General features: G+C 40.8%; 5 non-coding genes across 5 annotated transcripts; all 5 read left to right on the top strand.

Moving 5' to 3' along the window:
- The first annotated feature begins 32 nt into the window (after positions 1-32).
- LOC135033320 (U1 spliceosomal RNA) lies at positions 33-196 on the top strand. The gene has a single exon (XR_010228709.1). It is a non-coding gene; the product is annotated as a U1 spliceosomal RNA (small nuclear RNA).
- A 9,816-nt stretch (positions 197-10,012) lies between these two features.
- LOC135033337 (U1 spliceosomal RNA) lies at positions 10,013-10,176 on the top strand. The gene has a single exon (XR_010228725.1). It is a non-coding gene; the product is annotated as a U1 spliceosomal RNA (small nuclear RNA).
- Positions 10,177-10,328: 152 nt separating this feature from the next.
- LOC135033327 (U1 spliceosomal RNA) lies at positions 10,329-10,491 on the top strand. The gene has a single exon (XR_010228716.1). It is a non-coding gene; the product is annotated as a U1 spliceosomal RNA (small nuclear RNA).
- Positions 10,492-11,165: 674 nt separating this feature from the next.
- Positions 11,166-11,329, top strand: LOC135033275 (U1 spliceosomal RNA). Its single transcript, XR_010228665.1, has one exon. It is a non-coding gene; the product is annotated as a U1 spliceosomal RNA (small nuclear RNA).
- A 151-nt stretch (positions 11,330-11,480) lies between these two features.
- LOC135033328 (U1 spliceosomal RNA) lies at positions 11,481-11,644 on the top strand. The gene has a single exon (XR_010228717.1). It is a non-coding gene; the product is annotated as a U1 spliceosomal RNA (small nuclear RNA).
- Positions 11,645-21,048: the final 9,404 nt, after the last annotated feature.

Below are 21,048 nucleotides of genomic sequence, written 5' to 3'. Positions count from 1 at the left end.
AGCAGCGACCCTCCCCAGCTCTAGCCCAACTCCTACTAACCTGCCAGGTGAGATACTATGATCATGAAGGTGCTTCTCCCAGGGCAAGGCTCACCCATTGCACTCTGGGTGTGCTGCCCCTTGCGATTTCCCCAAATGTGGGAAACTTGACTGCATAATTTGTGTTTCCCCTGGACGGCTCTCGTATAATTCAGATCTCTTTGTCTCAGGTCTCTCTCCAGCCTAGTATGCTGTCTGTTTCCACTTCTCTTTTCTTGAGCCCCTCCCTTCTATAACCTTGTGCACTATCCTGACTTCTCCTCCCGTCTGCTTACTTTGTGCCTTCCAATGCACAATGCAAACTACAGGTAGTGCTGCAGGGCCCACACCCTTTTACTTGCCTTACAGAGCAGCTCTGGAGCTGTTACAGTACCTAGCTGCTGCAAGAAATCAGCTTGAATGCTTCAGGGGCTGGGGCATGGCCAACATGAGCCCCACACCGAAGGAGGGTGGGGGTGTTTAATGCGAACTAGGGGTCATCCAAGCGTCGCAAAAGGCCGCCATGCCCTGCATATCCCTTTTCTCTTTTCATAAGCAGACGAGGGTTGAAGCCAACTTTGACCCACTGCTTGGATGACATCACTTGCTGCCTTTCCAATGAAGCAAGTTTAATTTAGTAATAGGTGAAAAACCATCCCTACAAAGGTGTTAATCAGATACTTGGCTTTGTGGACACTTTTCAGAGAACAAATTAGTTAGCATAAAAATAAAGCCAGAAAATGAAGAGCTGTTTAATCACTCAATTGGATTTTTCTGCAAGCGTATTTCTTTTTCTCTGCAACCCACTGCTAAGTTGTGCTTCCTAGCTGTTCTTTTATAAAATCACTTAATCAAATCTAACTCTGATTACATCAGAGTAGGCCAGGTACCCTACACCATAAGAGGGGGTTTGAAATTTTGACTTGTCTACTTAAAGATCACCAAAATCTGATGACATGGTCAATAACATCACTGGGTGGGATTGAACCACCAACCCTTTGGTTAATAACCAAACACACTAACCGATTGCACCACCGAGACACTTTGCAAAAGTACATACTGACAAAGGCTAATAAGCATTCATCTAGAACGTTTCCTAGAAAACTTTAAAAAGTCAATAATCTGGAGAGTTTTTGTAAGATGTTTCTTCCATCAACCAATGAAGAAACGCATTGGTACTTTCCCATGATGAGTGAGTGCTTCAGGATCTCTTGCACTTACATGTGCAGCAGAGTACTGCAATGGAAGCATGCTGGGCCCCTTAACCCAGAGGTAGGCAGATTGAAACTATCCTCTGCTATATGCATTTTTTTTTTGTTAATTAAAGTAATCCAAAACTGGGATTGATATTTTTGCTCTTTTATTTTTACTTAAAGTACAATAGCTTTTACCATTTTAATTTGTTTTAATAGTATATTGACAGTATTGTTTTCTTTCAAAAATCCACTTAATTTTCTTTACCCTATTATTAAAATGGTAATTGACAAAAACAAACTACATTGTCACCAGAAGAGCAATACAAAATGTACAAGTGATATATTAAAATCATCTTTCCAGCTTGAATTTCAATGATGCATTGGGGCAACGATTTTGTGAGAAACATCTTCACCCTTAAATAAAGATTTTCTTAATTCCTTACCTGTGTGCTAATTAGATATCACCTTGTTTTCACATTAAACAGACTTCCACATGAGAAAGCACAAAGGATGCAGTGGCGTTAATGTTTCCTGGTGTCAACCTGTATTATTTCAGTAGATATTGAAATGAGGATGCATCTTGCTGCCTTTCCAATGAAGCAAGTTTAATTTAGTAATAGGTTAAAAACCATCCCTACAAAGGTGTTAATCAGAAACTTGGCTTTGTGGACACTTTTCAGAGAACAAATTTGTTAGCATAAAAATAAAGCCAGAAAATGAAGAGCTGTTTAATCACTCAATTGGATTTTTTTGCCAGCATATTTCTTTTTCTCTGCAACCCACTGCTAAATTGTGCTTCCTAGCTGTTTTTATAAAATCACTGAATCAAATCTAACTCTGATTACATCAGAGAAGGCCAGGTACCCTACACCATAAGAGGGGGTTTGAAATTTTGACTTGTCTACATAAAGATCACCAAAATCTGATAACAAGGTCAATTACGTCCCTGGGTGGTATTGAACCACCAACCTTTTGGTTAATAGCCTTACACAGTAAATGATTGCGCCACAGCAACACTTTGTAAAAGTCCATACTGACAAAGGCTAATAAGCATTCATCTAGAACGATTCCTAGAAACATTTTAAAAAGTCAATAATGTGGAGAGTTTTTGTAAGATGTTTCTTCCATCAACCAATGAAGAAACACATTGGTACTTTCCCATGATGAGTGAGTGCTTCAGGATCTCTTGCACTTACATGTGCAGCAGAGTACTGTAATGGAAGCATGCTGGGTCCATAACCCAGAGGTAGGCAGATTGAAACTATCCTTTGCTATATGCATTTTTTTTTTGTTCATTAAAGTAATCCAAAACTGGGATTGATATTTTAGCTTTTATTTTTACTTAAAGTACAATAACTTTTACCATTTTAATTTGTTTTAGTGCAAATGGCATATCAGCAGTCAGCACTAACTGGTGACATGCCATTTGTACAAGTAAGCAATGTGTGACTAATATATAAACATGCTTTATTAAATAACATCTCAAACTATCATACCCAGGATTCAAACCTATAACCTGTTGAATTCTAATCAAACACCCTACCCATGGAGCTACTTGATCCTGCATCTTTTCTAACCTCCAAAAACAGATTCAGTTGCATTTTCCAGCGTGTTTTGTTTGCGCCTTTGCAAATGTCTTACATCGACAAACTTATTTAGTACTATTTTGCAAATAGGGTTACATTGTCGCAACATTGTGTTCCCTAATTGCTTGATTTTTTAAATGCAACAATTGATAAAGACACCTGATAATTGCTCTGTGGAGTCTTATTTTGTGTTTTGTGTTTAGTCTTTAGATCTGAATTTGAATGTACTTGTGAACTAACTTAATTTCCTACTTCTAAATTCATTCCTAAATTCACTACTTACATGAATCCTGTAGTTGGGCATTTTGGGACTTCGATTGTGGGCATTGTTTTGTGTCCAGACCAGCAGCAGGTGGTGTGCATTTGCTGGAAAGGCATCGAAGACCTCCGATATGCTGCATCTCCTGATGTGTGTCTCCCTCAAGTGGCTGTCAGCAAATGCCTGCTAGACACCCCATTCCAAGCTGATTGTGACATCATGGAACATGCATCATAGAACAGGCATGCTAAAACATTGGTCTTCAACCTGCGACCCTCCAGCTGCTGTGGAACTACACATCCCAGCATGCCCTGCCTCAGTTTTAGCATACCTTAATAGCAAAACTGTGGCAGGGCATGCTGGGATGTGTAGTTTCACAGCAGCTGGAGGGCCACAGGATGAAGACCCATGTGCTAGAGCCAAGCCGCAGGTACATTGAATGCTAGCAAGCTGAATATTTAAATCCTTTTTGTTCCGCAGCATTCCAATGCGGAAGATTCCATGGAACCAGAGATCCTTCCATTGAGAAGGACATGCTGCCTGGATGACTACACTGTGCAAATTAAATCACGGAGCCAGTTGGCTTGTGGGTGGCTCTGGTGACTGGGTGGTTGGGTGGGTGGTGTGTCGGAAGTGGAGCGCATGCAAATGATTGTGTATCATCCAGCTAGTGAGAGAGAAAACTCATGCAGGAGTGTGCCTGCTTGTCAGTGGGTTATGCACCTTGCCAGACGTTAAATCTACATAGAGCAGCTGGAGGGGACAAGAGCAGGTTTGCAAAATATAGATAGAAGAGCATATATGCTGGCGCATTCTCCATGATTGTGTCAGCTTATGTTTTGGTGCACTGCACTTTCCTCCACTAAGTTTTAGCCATTTTTGTTAAGCTCAAGTGTAGTTGCTTCTCGGCCTTTTGGCTGTGATCTTGTATCGTGGTTGAAGGGTCTGCTGGAGGGAGGGATTGTTTTCTTCATTGGCGAAAAACCAAAGATATTCCAGGATGGAAGGCTTGGGAACACTATCTGTTTTTCAGTTGTGGAAGAGCACAGAGGTCGGATTGGACTACATTCTATAGTAAAGGATATCTTTCTATTTATTTACCCTCCCCTTATATGTGTCTGTGTTACAATAAAGCTTCGGTTTTGTGAATCCCTCACCCTCTTACACTCCACACCCATAGCCTTATTAACTGTTGTATTATTGTATAGTTTAAATGTATAGTGCAGTTCATGATTTATAGTGTAGACTGGCCTGTGCTGTAGTTCTTGAACTGTACTATACCGTCAGCATTTGTATTGTGTTTTGGCTGTGCTGCAACACTGTATTTATGTGTGCAATGTTTATGTATGTTTTTTTATGTCAATAAAGACTGCTTTTTCAAGCCAATATCTGAAAACAATCAATGTTTATCTTTGATGGCAATAAAAGTGGTATGATATTTGATGCTTTTGAAATCCAATATCTGATATGTCCCCTATCTGGGAACCATATATTAAATGGCTTTTCAGAAAAGGGAGATGGGAGAAGAGCTTTCAGTACTTGTAGGACCGATGCACATAAAGAAGCAAAAAAACATACATAAACATTACACACATAAGTACCGCGTTGCGGCACAGCCAAAACACAATAGAAATGCTGATGGTATAGTACAGTTCAAGAACTACAGCACAGGCCAGCCTACACTATAAATCATGAACTGCACTATACATTTAAACTGTACAATAATACAACAGTTAATAAGGCTATGGGTGTGGAGTGTAAGAGGGTGAGGGAATCACAAGCCCGAAGCTTTATTGAAAGACTGACACATATAAAGGGAGGATTAATAAATAGAAAGACATCCTTTACTATAGAATGTAGTCCAATCCGGTCTTTCAACTCTTCCACAATTGAAAAACGGATAGTGTTCCCAAGCCTTCCATCCTGGAATATCTTTGGTCTTTCGCCAATGAAGAAAGCAATCCCTCCCTCCAGCAGACCCTTCAACCACAATACAAGATCACAGCCAAAAGGCCGAGAAGCAACTACACTTGAGCTTAACAAAAATGGCTAAAACTTAGTGGAGGAAAGTGCAGTGCACCAAAACATAAGCTGACACAATCATGGAGAATGCGCCAGCATATATGCTCTTCTATCTATATTTTGCAAACATGCTCTTGTCCCCTCCAGCTGCTCTATGTAGATTTAACGTCTGGCAAGGTGCATAACCCACTGACAAGCAGGCACACTCCTGCATGAGTTTTCACTCTCACTAGCTGGATGATACACAATCATTTGCATGTGCTCCACCTCCGACACACCACCCACCCAACCACCCAGTCACCAGAGCCACCCACAAACCAACTGGCTCCGTGATTTAATTTGCACAGTGTAGTCATCCAGGCAGCATGTCCTTCTCAATGGAAGGATCTCTGGTTCCATGGAATCTTCCGCATTGGAATGCTGCGGAACAAAAAGGATTTAAATATTCAGCTTGCTAGCATTCAATGTACCTGCGGCTTGGCTCTAGCACATGGGTCTTCATCCTGTGGCCCTCCAGCTGCTGTGAAACTACACATCCCAGCACGCCCTGCCACAGTTTTGCTATAAGGTATGCTAAAACTGAGGCAGGGCATGCTGGGATGTGTAATTCTACAGCAGCTGGAGGGTCGCAGGTTGAAGACCCATGTTTTAGCATGCCTGTTCTATGATGCATGTTCCGTGATGTCACAATCAGCTTGGAATGGGGTGTCTAGCTGGCATTTGCTGACAGCCACTTGAGGGAGACACACATCAGGAGATGCAGCATATCGGAGGTCTTCGATGGCTTTCCAGCAAATGCACACCACCTGCTGCTGGTCTGGACACAAAACAATGCCCACAATCGAAGTCCCAAAATGCCCAACTACAGGATTCATGTAAGTAGTGAATTTAGGAATGAATTTAGAAGTAGGAAATTAAGTTAGTTCACAAGTACATTCAAATTCAGATCTAAAGTCTAGGTAGGCCTCACGTCCTGGCAGCCGCCAGCATTTAAAAATGCCTTGATTAGAGGTACGGAATTAAATGTAGATAAGAAGTAGACACAAAATAAGACTCCGCAGAGCAGTTATCAGGTGTTTTTATCAATTGTTGCATTTAAAAAATCAAGCAATTAGGGAACACAATGTTGCAACAATGTAACCCTATTTGCAAAATAGTACTAAATAAGTTTGTCGATGTAAGACATTTGCAAAGGCGCATCCAAAACACGCTGGAAAATGCAACTGAATCTGTTTTTGGAGGCTAGAATAGGAAATGTGCATCGGTCCTACAAGTACTGAAAGCTCTTCTCCCATCTCCCTTTTCTGAAAAGCCATTTAATATATGGTTCCCAGATAGGGGACATATCAGATATTGCCTTTCAAAAGCAGCAAATATCATACCACTTCTATTGCCATCAAAGATAAACATTGATTGTTTTCAGATATTGGATTGAAAAAGCAGTCTTTATTGACATAAAGAAGCAAAAAAACATATATAAACATTACACACAAGTACTGTGTTGCAGCACAGCCAAATCACAATACAAATGCTGTCGGTATAGTACAGTTCAAGAACTACAGTACAGGTCAGCCTACACTATAAATCATGAACTGCACTATACATTTAAACAATACAATAGTTAATAAGGCTATGGGTGTGGAGTGTAAGAGGGTGACGGAATCACAAGCTCAAAGCTTTATTGAAAGACAGACACATATAAAGGGAGGATTAATAAATACAAAGATACCCTTTACTATAGAATGTAGTCCAATCCGGTCTTTCAACTCTTCCACAACTGAAAAACGGATAGTGTTCCCAAGCCTTCCATCCTGGAATATCTTCAGTCTCTCGCCAATGAAGAAAACAATCCCTCCAGCAGACTCTTCAACCACAATACAATATCACAGCCAAAAGAGCGAGAAGCAACTACACTTGCGTTTAAACAAAATGGCTAAAACTTAGTGGAGGAAAGTGCAGTGCACCAAAACATAAGCTGACACAATCATGGAGAATGCGCCAGCATATATGCTCTTCTGTCTATATTTTCCAAACCTGCTCTTGTCCCCTCCAGTTGCTCCATGTAGATTTGACGTCTGGCAAGGTGCATAACTCACTGACAAACAGGCACACTCCTGCATGAGTTTTCTCTCTCACTAGCTGGATGATACACATTCATTTGCATGTGCTCCACCTCCGACACACCGCCCACCCAACCACCCAGTCACCAGAGCCACCCACAAGCCAACTGGCTCCGTGATTTAATTTGCACAGTGCAGTCATCCAGGCAGCATGTCCTTCTCAATGGAATAATCTCTGGTTCCATGGAATCTTCCGCATTGGAATGCTGCGGAACAAAAAGGATTTAAACATTCAGCTTGCTAGCATTCAATGTACCTGCGGTTTGGTTCTAGCACATGGGTCTTCATCCTGTGGCCCTCCAGCTGCTGTGAAACTACACATCCCAGCATGCCCTGCCACAGTTTTGCTATTAAGGTATGCTAAAACTGAGGCAGGGCATGCTGGGATATGTAGTTCCACAGCAGCTGGAGGGTCGCAGGTTGAAGACCCATGTTCTAGCATGCCTGTTCTATGATGCATGTTCCGTGATGTCACAATCAGCTTGGAATGGGGTGTCTAGCATGCATATGCTGACAGCCACTTGAGGCAGACACACATCAGGAGATGCAGCATATCGGAGGTCTTCGATGCCTTTCCAGCAAATGCACACCACCAGCTGCTGGTCTGGACACAAAACAATGCCCACAATTGAAGGCTCAAAATGCCCAACTACAGGATTAATGTAAGTAGTGAATTTAGGAATGAATTTAGAAGTAGGAAATTAAGTTAGTTCACAAGTACATTCAAATTCAGATCTAAAGACTAGGTAGGCCTCACGTCCTGGCAGCACCCAGCATTTAAAAATGCCTTGATTATAGGTAGGGAATTAAATGTAGATAAGAAGTAGACACAAAAGAAAACTCCACAGAGCAATTATCAGGTGTCTTTATCAATTTTTGCATTTAAAAAATCAAGCAATTAGGGAACACAATGTTGCGACAATGTAACCCTATTTGCAAAATAGTACTAAATAAGTTTGTCGATGTAAGACATTTGCAAAGGCGCAAACAAAACACGCTGGAAAATGCAACTGAATCTGTTATTGGAGGTTAGAATAGATGCAGGATCAAGTAGCTCAATGGGTAGGGTGTTTGATTAGAATTTAACAGGTTATAGGTTTGAATCCTGGGTATGATAGTTTGAGGTGTTATTTAATAAAGTATGTTTATATATTAGTCACACATGGCTTACTTGTACAAATGGCATGTCACCAGTTAGTGCTGACTGCTGATATGCCATTTACACAAACATGCCATGTGTGACTGTATATGCATTTAAGGAGGGCACCCCTGCAATACCACAAACCATTGAGTGTCAAGTATACTAGATATATCTTCATATCTCATGTGCTTTCTCTGAGACCAATCTTGTTATGCCCCTTCCCCACAAGGCATGCGCCTTTTGTCCATATTGCAAAAATGGGGGGGAGGGCATATAATTCTCTGTCACAGGGCACCAAAAAGTCTAGTTATGGCTCTGGTATGCATTATGTAATCTGGCAGACCATCTCTCCAACACTGGCTGGTTGGAATAGAAATCCGGTTATCTATGTGAGCAAATGACCATCAACGATTTACTCTCAAACACTAAAAAATGGACAAAAATGGTCCCCTAAACAAATTGGTTAAATTTTGGGTTTAACCAATTTGTGTAATGACCATTTTTGACCACTTTTCTAGTGTTTGGGAGCAAATGGTTAATTGACATTTGCTCCTATACATTACCAGATTTTCATTCCATCCATCCAGACTGGATAGATAGCCTGACAGATAATTGTGTAGTGTACGCCCAGGATAACTGTTAGTCATGCTTTATTTTATGGCGGCACATAAATGGGTGGACAGATCCAGGGCAAGCACTGCTCACTCATGCATAGTTGTCAACTGATGTGAAGTTCCAGGGGGCAATCTCAGTTATAAAGAGAAGTATCTGGAAATTGTCCCTAGTTAAAAAAAAAAAAATTTTTTTTATCAACTCCATTTATTTAGTATGATATCCCAGGTGATAGGATGCCGGCAGTCAGAACAACATACTTTATTAAATAACACATCTCAAACTACCATACCCAGGATTCAAACCTATAACCTGTTGAATTCTAATCAAACACCCTACCTATTGAGCTATTTGATCCTGCATAAAAATTGTGAACATTATATGAAGCTATTGGTACTTTGCAAAAAAAAAGAATCAGCATTACAACGCAGCAGATCCATGCAGTTTGCAGCCACACACTACATGTATCTGCTCAGCCACAATGCTGATTATTTCTTCACAAAGTACAAGGTGAGCTCCAAACAGAATTCTCTAGCTTAGAATTATACCTTTCTTTGCCAAACCTAGAAGTCGGGCCCCCCACCCTGGGATCCCCCAGAGGGAGGCCTGCACCGTCATGCGGCAGGCTTGTCCGTTTTGGAAGCAGGCTGATGGGCAGCCCAGGATTGCTTCAGTCTGGGCTTGGCAGGTCTGGAAACATGAGCTTGCTTTGGGTATGCCTGACCTTGGGTACGCTTTACCTGGAGGATGAAAGGGCCAAGAAAAGTACTTTTAGCCTTCTGCGTGGTAGGAGTCATACTAGGTAGGCAAGCTGTTTTAGCAGTAGCCAGATCAGCTACAATCTTATTGAGGTCTTCTCCAAAAGGAGATTCAACTGAGGCAGCACAAGGGAACTCTCATCTGGGGACAACAACTGCAGGGAGAACACATATTTTCAGATGAACATGGTAGGGCAGAAGGCTGCCTAATACTGAAGCACCCCCAAACAACAAATCAAATGCAACTTACTTGACAGAGATGTGCCTGAGCAACGGCCCTCCCCAGCCCTATCCCAAATCATACTTATTTTGCATAGGAGATACCATGGTCATGAAGATTGTTCTCCCAGGGTGAGGTTCATTCATTGCATTCTGGGTATGCTGACCCCTGTGATTTCCCCAAATGTGGGAAACTCGACTGCATTATTTGTGGTAGTGGGGGACTGTGTTTGTGCTTTCCTCTGGTCAGCTCTGGTAAAAGTCAGATTTCTTTGTCTCAGATCTTCCTCTAGCCTTGTTCTTCTTTCGAGAGTTCCCTTGTGCTGCCTCAGTTGGATCTCCTTCACTTGACAGGGGGGTGCCCGAGCAGCGACCCTCCCCAGCTCTAGCCCAACTCCTACTTACCTGCCAGGTGAGATACTATGATCATGAAGGTGCTTCTCCCAGGGCAAGGCTCACCCATTGCACTCTGGGTGTGCTGCCCCTGCGATTTCCCCAAATGTGGGAAACTTGACTGCATAATTTGAGTTTTCCCTGGTCGGCTCTCATGTAATTCAGATCTCTTTGTCTCAGGTCTCTCTCCAGCCTAGTTTGCTGTCTGGTTCCACTTCTTTTTTCTTGAGCCCCTCCCTTCTATACCCTTGTGCACTATCCTGACTTCTCCTCCCGTCTGCTTACTTTGTGCCTCCCAATGCACAATGCAAACTACGGGTAGTGCTGCAGGGCCCACACCCTTTTACTTGCTTTACAGAGCAGCTCTGGAGCTGTTACAGTGCCCAGCTGCAGCAAGAAATCAGCTTGAATGCTTCAGGGGCTGGGGAATGGCCAACATGAGCCCCACACCGAAGGAGGGTGGGGGTGCTTAATGCGAACTAGGGGTCATCCAAGCACCACAAAAGGCCTCCATGCCCTGCACGCTCCTTTTCTCTTTTCATATGCAGACGAGGGTTGAAGCCAACTTTGACCCACTGCTTGGATGACATCACCATATTCAAATCCATCTGCTGCAGGCCATCCCCCAGGAATGCTTGCACTAGTTGTTGCATTTGGTTTGTTGTTTGGGGGTGCTTCAGTATTAGGCAGCCTTCTGCCACCCCATGTTCATCTGAAAATATGTGTTCTCCCTGCAGTTGTTGTCCCCAGATGAGAGTTCCCTTGTGCTGCCTCAGTTGAATCTCCTTTACTTGACAGAGATGTGCCTGAGCAGCGGCCCTCCCCAGCCCTATCCCAAATCATACTTATTTTGCATAGGAGATACTATTGTCATGAAGATTGTTCTCCCAGGGTGAGGTTCATTCATTGCATTCTGGGTATGCTGACCCCTGTGATTTCCCCAAATGTGGGAAACTCGACTGCATTATTTGTGGTAGTGGTGGACTGTGTTTGTGCTTTCCTCTGGTCAGCTCTGGTAAAAGTCAGATTTCTTTGTCTCAGATCTTCCTCTAGCCTTGTTCTTCTTTTGAGAGTTCCCTTGTGCTGCCTCAGTTGGATCTCCTTCACTTGAAAGGTAGTGCCCGAGCAGCGACCCTCCCCAGCTCTAGCCCAACTCCTACTAACCTGCCAGGTGAGATACTATGATCATGAAGGTGCTTCTCCCAGGGCAAGGCTCACCCATTGCACTCTGGGAGTGCTGTCCCTTGCGATTTCCCCAAATGTGGGAAACTTGACTGCATAATTTGTGTTTCCCCTGGACGGCTCTCGTATAATTCAGATCTCTTTGTCTCAGGTCTCTCTCCAGCCTAGTATGCTGTCTGTTTCCACTTCTCTTTTCTTGAGCCCCTCCCTTCTATAACCTTGTGAACTATCCTGACTTCTCCTCCCGTCTGCTTACTTTGTGCCTTCCAATGCACAATGCAAACTACAGGTAGTGCTGCAGGGCCCACACCCTTTTACTTGCCTTACAGAGCAGCTCTGGAGCTGTTACAGTACCCAGCTGCTGCAAGAAATCAGCTTGAATGCTTCAGGGGCTGGGGCATGGCCAACATGAGCCCCACACCGAAGGAGGGTGGGGGTGTTTAATGCGAACTAGGGGTCATCCAAGCGTCGCAAAAGGCCGCCATGCCCTGCATATCCCTTTTCTCTTTTCATAAGCAGACGAGGGTTGAAGCCAACTTTGACCCACTGCTTGGATGACATCACTTGCTGCCTTTCCAATGAAGCAAGTTTAATTTAGTAATAGGTGAAAAACCATCCCTACAAAGGTGTTAATCAGATACTTGGCTTTGTGGACACTTTTCAGAGAACAAATTTGTTAGCATAAAAATAAAGCCAGAAAATGAAGAGCTGTTTAATCACTCAATTGGATTTTTCTGCAAGCGTATTTCTTTTTCTCTGCAACCCACTGCTAAGTTGTGCTTCCTAGCTGTTCTTTTATAAAATCACTTAATCAAATCTAACTCTGATTACATCAGAGAAGGCCAGGTACCCTACACCATAAGAGGGGGTTTGAAATTTTGACTTGTCTACTTAAAGATCACCAAAATCTGATAACAAGGTAAATTACGTCCCTGGGTAGGATTGAACCACCAACCTTTTGGTTAATAACCGAACACGCTAACTGATTGCGCCACAGAGACACATTGCAAAAGTATATACTGACAAAGGCTAATAAGCATTCATCTAGAACGTTTCCTAGAAAAACTTTAAAAAGTCAATAATCTGGAGAGTTTTTGTAAGATGTTTCTTCCATCAACCAATGAAGAAACACATTGGTACTTTCCCATGATGAGTGAGTGCTTCAGGATCTCTTGCACTTACATGTGCAGCAGAGTACTGCAATGGAAGCATGCTGGGCCCATAACCCAGAGGTAGGCAGATTGAAACTATCCTCTGCTATATGCATTTTTTTTTGTTAATTAAAGTAATCCAAAACTGGGATTGATATTTTTGCTCTTTTATTTTTACTTAAAGTACAATAACTTTTATTATTTTAATTTGTTTTAATAGTATATTGACAGTATTGTTTTCTTTCAAAAATCCACTTAATTTTCTTTACCCTATTATTCAAATGGTAATTGACAAAAACAAACTACATTGTCACCAGAAGAGCAATACAAAATGTACAAGTGATATATTAAAATCATCTTTCCAGCTTGAATTTCAATGATGCATTGGGGCAACGATTTTGTGAGAAACCTCTTCACCCTTAAATAAAGATTTTCTTAATTCCTTACCTGTGTGCTAATTAGATATCACCTTGTTTTCACATTAAACAGACTTCCACATGAGAAAGCAGCAAGGATGCAGTGGCGTTAATGTTTCCTGGTGTCAACCTGTATTATTTCAGTAGATATTGAAATGAGGATGCATCTTGCTGCCTTTCCAATGAAGCATGTTTAATTTAGTAATAGGTGAAAAACCATCCCTACAAAGGTGTTAATCAGATACTTGGCTTTGTGGACTCTTTTCAGAGAACAAATTTGTTAGCATAAAAATAAAGCCAGAAAATGAAGAGCTGTTTAATCACTCAATTGGATTTTTCTGCCAGCATATTTCTTTTTCTCTGCAACCCACTGCTAAATTGTGCTTCCTAGCTGTTTTTTTTATAAAATCACTTAATCAAATCTAACTCTGATTACATCAGAGTAGGCCAGGTACCCTACACCATAAGAGAGGGTTTGAAATTTTGACTTGTCTACTTAAATATCACCAAAATCTGATCACAAGGTCAATTACGTCCCTGGGTGGGATTGAACCACCAACTTTTTGGTTAATAGCCGTACACACTAACTGATTGCGCTACAGCGACACTTTGCAAAAGTACATACTGACAAAGGCTAATAAGCATTCATCTAGAACGTTTCCTAGAAAAACTTTAAATAGTCAATAATCTGGAGAGTTTTTGTAAGATGTTTCTTCCATCAACCAATGAAGAAACACATTGGTACTTTCCCATGATGAGTGAGTGCTTCAGGATCTCTTGCACTTACATGTGCAGCAGAGTACTGTAATGGAAGCATGCTGGGTCCATAACCCAGAGGTAGGCAGATTGAAATTATCCTCTGCTATATGCATTTTTTTTTGTTAATTAAAGTAATCCAAAACTGGAATTGATATTTTTGCTCTTTTTATTTTACTTAAAGTACAATAACTTTTACCTTTTTAATTTGTTTTAATAGTATATAGACAGTATTGTTTTCTTTCAAAAATCCACTTAATTTTCTTTACCCGATTATTAAAATGGTAATTGACAAAAACAAACTACATTGTCACCAGAAGAGCAATACAAAATGTACAAGTGATATATTAAAATCATCTTTCCAGCTTGAATTTCAATGATGCATTGGGGCAACGATTTTGTGAGAAACATCTTACCATTAAATAAAGAATTTCTTAATTCCTTACCTGTGTGCTAATTAGATATCACCTTGTTTTCACATTAAACAGACTTCCACATGAGAAAGCAGCAAGGATGCAGTGGCGTTAATGTTTCCTGGTGTCAACCTGTATTATTTCAGTAGATCTTGAAATGAGGATGCATCTTGCTGCCTTTCCAATGAAGCATTTTTAATTTAGTAATAGGTGAAAAACCATCCCTACAAAGGTGTTAATCAGATACTTGTCTTTGTGGACTCTTTTCAGAGAACAAATTTGTTAGCATAAAAATAAAGTCAGAAAATGAAGAGCTGTTTAATCACTCAATTGGATTTTTCTGCCAGCATATTTCTTTTTCTCTGCAACCCACTGCTAAATTGTGCTTCCTAGCTGTTTTTTTTATAAAATCACTTAATCAAATCTAACTCTGATTACATCAGAGTAGGCCAGGTACCCTACACCATAAGAGAGGGTTTGAAATTTTGACTTGTCTACTTAAATATCACCAAAATCTGATCACAAGGTCAATTACGTCCCTGGGTGGGATTGAACCACCAACTTTTTGGTTAATAGCCATACACACTAACTGATTGCGCTACAGCGACACTTTGCAAAAGTACCTACTGACAAAGGCTAATAAGCATTCATCTAGAACGTTTCCTAGAAAAACTTTAAATAGTCAATAATCTGGAGAGTTTTTGTAAGATGTTTCTTCCATCAACCAATGAAGAAACACATTGGTACTTTCCCATGATGAGTGAGTGCTTCAGGATCTCTTGCACTTACATGTGCAGCAGAGTACTGTAATGGAAGCATGCTGGGTCCATAACCCAGAGGTAGGCAGATTGAAATTATCCTCTGCTATATGCATTTTTTTTTGTTAATTAAAGTAATCCAAAACTGGGATTGATATTTTTGCTCTTTTTATTTTACTTAAAGTACAATAACTTTTACCTTTTTAATTTGTTTTAATAGTATATAGACAGTATTGTTTTCTTTCAAAAATCCACTTAATTTTCTTTACCCGATTATTAAAATGGTAATTGACAAAAACAAACTACATTGTCACCAGAAGAGCAATACAAAATGTACAAGTGATATATTAAAATCATCTTTCCAGCTTGAATTTCAATGATGCATTGGGGCAACGATTTTGTGAGAAACATCTTACCCTTAAATAAAGATTTTCTTAATTCCTTACCTGTGTGCTAATTAGATATCACCTTGTTTTCACATTAAACAGACTTCCACATGAGAAAGCAGCAAGGATGCAGTGGCGTTAATGTTTCCTGGTGTCAACCTGTATTATTTCAGTAGATATTGAAATGAGGATGCATCTTGCTGCCTTTCCAATGAAGCAAGTTTAATTTAGTAATAGGTGAAAAACCATCCCTACAAAGATGTTAATCCGATACTTGGCTTTGTGGACACTTTTCAGAGAACAAATTAGTTAGCATAAAAATAAAGCCAGAAAATGAAGAGCTGTTTAATCACTCAATTGGATTTTTCTGCCAGCATATTTAATTTTCTCTGCAACCCACTGCTAAATTGTGCTTCCTAGCTGTTTTTTGATAAAATCACTTAATCAAATCTAACTCTGATTACATCAGAGTAGGCCAGGTACCCTACACCATAAGAGGGGGTTTGAAATTTTGACTTGTCTACTTAAAGATCACCAAAATCTGATGACAAGGTCAATAACATCCCTGGGTGGGATTGAACCACCAACCCTTTGGTTAATAACCAAACACACTAACCGATTGCACCACAGAGACACTTTGCAAAAGTACATACTGACAAAGGCTAATAAGCATTCATCTAGAACGTTTCCTAGAAAACTTTAAAAAGTCAATAATCTGGAGAGTTTTTGTAAGATGTTTCTTCCATCAACCAATGAAGAAACGCATTGGTACTTTCCCATGATGAGTGAGTGCTTCAGGATCTCTTGCACTTACATGTGCAGCAGAGTACTGCAATTGAAGCATGCTGGGCCCCTTAACCCAGAGGTAGGCAGATTGAAACTATCCTCTGCTATATGCATTTTTTTTTTGTTAATTAAAGTAATCCAAAACTGGGATTGATATTTTTGCTCTTTTATTTTTACTTAAAGTACAATAACTTTTACCATTTTAATTTGTTTTAATAGTATATTGACAGTATTGTTTTCTTTCAAAAATCCACTTAATTTTCTTTACCCTATTATTAAAATGGTAATTGACAAAAACAAACTACATTGTCACCAGAAGAGCAATACAAAATGTACAAGTGATATATTAAAATCATCTTTCCAGCTTGAATTTCAATGATGCATTGGGGCAACGATTTTGTGAGAAACATCTTCACCCTTAAATAAAGATTTTCTTAATTCCTTACCTGTGTGCTAATTAGATATCACCTTGTTTTCACATTAAACAGACTTCCACATGAGAAAGCAGCAAGGATGCAGTGGCGTTAATGTTTCCTGGTGTCAACCTGTATTATTTCAGTAGATATTGAAATGAGGATGCATCTTGCTGCCTTTCCAATGAAGCAAGTTTAATTTAGTAATAGGTGAAAAACCATCCCTACAAAGATGTTAATCAGATACTTGGCTTTGTGGACACTTTTCAGAGAACAAATTTGTTAGCATAAAAATAAAGCCAGAAAATGAAGAGCTGTTTAATCACTCAATTGGATTTTTTTGCCAGCATATTTCTTTTTCTCTGCAAACCACTGCTAAATTGTGCTTCCTAGCTGTTTTTATAAAATCACTGAATCAAATCTAACTCTGATTACATCAGAGAAGGCCAGGTACCCTACACCATAACAGGGGTTTTTGAAATTTTGACTTGTCTACTTAAAGATCACCAAAATCTGATAACAAGGTCAATTACATCCCTGGGTGGGATTGAACCACCAACCTTTTGGTTAATAGCCGTACACACTAACTGATTGCGCCACAGCGACACTTTGCAAAAGTACATACTGACAAAGGCTAATAAGCATTCATCTAGAACGTTTCCTAGAAAAACTTTAAATAGTCAATAATCTGGAGAGTTTTTGTAAGATGTTTCTTCCATCAACCAATGAAGAAACACATTGGTACTTTCCCATGATGAGTGAGTGCTTCAGGATCTCTTGCAATTACATGTGCAGCAGAGTACTGTAATGGAAGCATGCTGGGTCCATAGCCCAGAGGTAAGCAGATTGAAACTATCCTCTGCTATATGCGTTTTTTTTTGTTAATTCAAGTAATCCAAAACTGGGATTGATATTTTTGCTCTTTTATTTTTACTTAAAGTACAATAACTTTTACCATTTTCATTTGTTTTAGTGCAAATGGCATATCAGCAGTCAGCACTAACTGGTGACATGCCATTTGTACAAGTAAGCCATGTGTGACTAATATATAAACATGCTTTATTAAATAACACCTCAAACTATCATACCCAGGATTCAAACCTATAACCTGTTGAATTTTAATCAAACACCCTACCCATGGAGCTACTTGATCCTACATCTTTTCTAACCTCCAAAAACAGATTCAGTTGCATTTTCCAGCGTGTTTTGTTTGCACCTTTGCAAATGTCTTACATCGACAAACTTATTTAGTACTATTTTGCAAATAGGGTTACATTGTCGCAACATTGTGTTCCCTAATTGCTTGATTTTTTAAATGCAACAATTGATAAAGACACCTGATAATTGCTCTGTGGAGTCTTATTTTGTGTTTTGTGTTTAGTCTTTAGATCTGAATTTGAATGTACTTGTGAACTAACTTAATTTCCTACTTCTAAATTCATTCCTAAATTCACTACTTACATGAATCCTGTAGTTGGGCATTTTGGGACTTCGATTGTGGGCATTGTTTTGTGTCCAGACCAGCAGCAGGTGGTGTGCATTTGCTGGAAAGGCATCGAAGACCTCCGATATGCTGCATCTCCTGATGTGTGTCTCCCTCAAGTGGCTGTCAGCAAATGCCTGCTAGACACCCCATTCCAAGCTGATTGTGACATCATGGAACATGCATCATAGAACAGGCATGCTAAAACATGGGTCTTCAACCTGCGACCCTCCAGCTGCTGTGGAACTACACATCCCAGCATGCCCTGCCTCAGTTTTAGCATACCTTAATAGCAAAACTGTGGCAGGGCATGCTGGGATGTGTAGTTTCACAGCAGCTGGAGGGCCACAGGATGAAGACCCATGTGCTAGAGCCAAGCCGCAGGTACATTGAATGCTAGCAAGCTGAATATTTAAATCCTTTTTGTTCCGCAGCATTCCAATGCGGAAGATTCCATGGAACCAGAGATCCTTCCATTGAGAAGGACATGCTGCCTGGATGACTACACTGTGCAAATTAAATCACGGAGCCAGTTGGCTTGTGGGTGGCTCTGGTGACTGGGTGGTTGGGTGGGTGGTGTGTCGGAAGTGGAGCGCATGCAAATGATTGTGTATCATCCAGCTAGTGAGAGAGAAAACTCATGCAGGAGTGTGCCTGCTTGTCAGTGGGTTATGCACCTTGCCAGACGTTAAATCTACATAGAGCAGCTGGAGGGGACAAGAGCAGGTTTGCAAAATATAGATAGAAGAGCATATATGCTGGCGCATTCTCCATGATTGTGTCAGCTTATGTTTTGGTGCACTGCACTTTCCTCCACTAAGTTTTAGCCATTTTTGTTAAGCTCAAGTGTAGTTGCTTCTCGGCCTTTTGGCTGTGATCTTGTATCGTGGTTGAAGGGTCTGCTGGAGGGAGGGATTGTTTTCTTCATTGGCGAAAGACCAAAGATATTCCAGGATGGAAGGCTTGGGAACACTATCTGTTTTTCAGTTGTGGAAGAGCACAGAGGTCGGATTGGACTACATTCTATAGTAAAGGATATCTTTCTATTTATTGACCCTCCCCTTATATGTGTCTGTGTTACAATAAAGCTTCGGTTTTGTGAATCCCTCACCCTCTTACACTCCACACCCATAGCCTTATTAACTGTTGTATTATTGTATAGTTTAAATGTATAGTGCAGTTCATGATTTATAGTGTAGACTGGCCTGTGCTGTAGTTCTTGAACTGTACTATACCGTCAGCATTTGTATTGTGTTTTGGCTGTGCTGCAACACTGTATTTATGTGTGCAATGTTTATGTATGTTTTTTTTTATGTCAATAAAGACTGCTTTTTCAAGCCAATATCTGAAAACAATCAATGTTTATCTTTGATGGCAATAAAAGTGGTATGATATTTGATGCTTTTGAAATCCAATATCTGATATGTCCCCTATCTGGGAACCATATATTAAATGGCTTTTCAGAAAAGGGAGATGGGAGAAGAGCTTTCAGTACTTGTAGGACCGATGCACATAAAGAAGCAAAAAAACATACATAAACATTACACACATAAGTACCGCGTTGCGGCACAGCCAAAACACAATAGAAATGCTGACGGTATAGTACAGTTCAAGAACTACAGCACAGGCCAGCCTACACTATAAATCATGAACTGCACTATACATTTAAACTGTACAATAATACAACAGTTAATAAGGCTATGGGTGTGGAGTGTAAGAGGGTGAGGGAATCACAAGCCCGAAGCTTTATTGAAAGACTGACACATATAAGGGGAGGATTAATACATAGAAAGACATCCTTTACTATAGAATGTAGTTCAATCCGGTCTTTCAACTCTTCCACAATTGAAAAACGGATAGTGTTCCCAAGCCTTCCATCCTGGAATATCTTTGGTCTTTCGCCAATGAAGAAAGCAATCCCTCCCTCCAGCATACCCTTCAACCACAATACAAGATCACAGCCAAAAGGCCGAGAAGCAACTACATTTGAGCTTAACAAAAATGGCTAAAACTTAGTGGAGGAAAGTGCAGTGCACCAAAACATAAGCTGACACAATCATGGAGAATGCGCCAGCATATATGCTCTTCTATCTATATTTTGCAAACCTGCTCTTGTCCCCTCCAGCTGCTCTATGTAGATTTAACGTCTGGCAAGGTGCATAACCCACTGACAAGCAGGCACACTCCTGCATGAGTTTTCACTCTCACTAGCTGGATGATACACAATCATTTGCATGTGCTCCACCTCCGACACACCACCCACCCAACCACCCAGTCACCAGAGCCACCCACAAACCAACTGGCTCCGTGATTTAATTTGCACAGTGTAGTCATCCAGGCAGCATGTCCTTCTCAATGGAAGGATCTCTGGTTCCATGGAATCTTCCGCATTGGAATGCTGCGGAACAAAAAGGATTTAAATATTCAGCTTGCTAGCATTCAATGTACCTGCGGCTTGGCTCTAGCACATGGGTCTTCATCCTGTGGCCCTCCAGCTGCTGTGAAACTACACATCCCAGCATGCCCTGCCACAGTTTTGCTATAAGGTATGCTAAAACTAAGGCAGGGCATGCTGGGATGTGTAGTTCCACAGCAGTTGGAGGGTCGCAGGTTGAAGACCCATGTTTTAGCATGCCTGTTCTATGATGCATGTTCCGTGATGTCACAATCAGCTTGGAATGGGGTGTCTAGCAGGCATTTGCTGACAGCCACTTGAGGGAGACACACATCAGGAGATGCAGCATATCGGAGGTCTTCGATGCCTTTCCAGCAAATGCACACCACCTGCTGCTGGTCTGGACACAAAACAATGCCCACAATCGAAGTCCCAAAATGCCCAACTACAGGATTCATGTAAGTAGTGAATTTAGGAATGAATTTAGAAGTAGGAAATTAAGTTAGTTCACAAGTACATTCAAATTCAGATCTAAAGTCTAGGTAGGCCTCACGTCCTGGCAGCCGCCAGCATTTAAAAATGCCT

Source organism: Pseudophryne corroboree, unplaced genomic scaffold (assembly GCF_028390025.1).
Source record: "Pseudophryne corroboree isolate aPseCor3 unplaced genomic scaffold, aPseCor3.hap2 scaffold_571, whole genome shotgun sequence".
Lineage (NCBI taxonomy): Eukaryota > Metazoa > Chordata > Amphibia > Anura > Myobatrachidae > Pseudophryne > Pseudophryne corroboree.
This window is presented reverse-complemented; position numbering and strand designations above follow the sequence as displayed.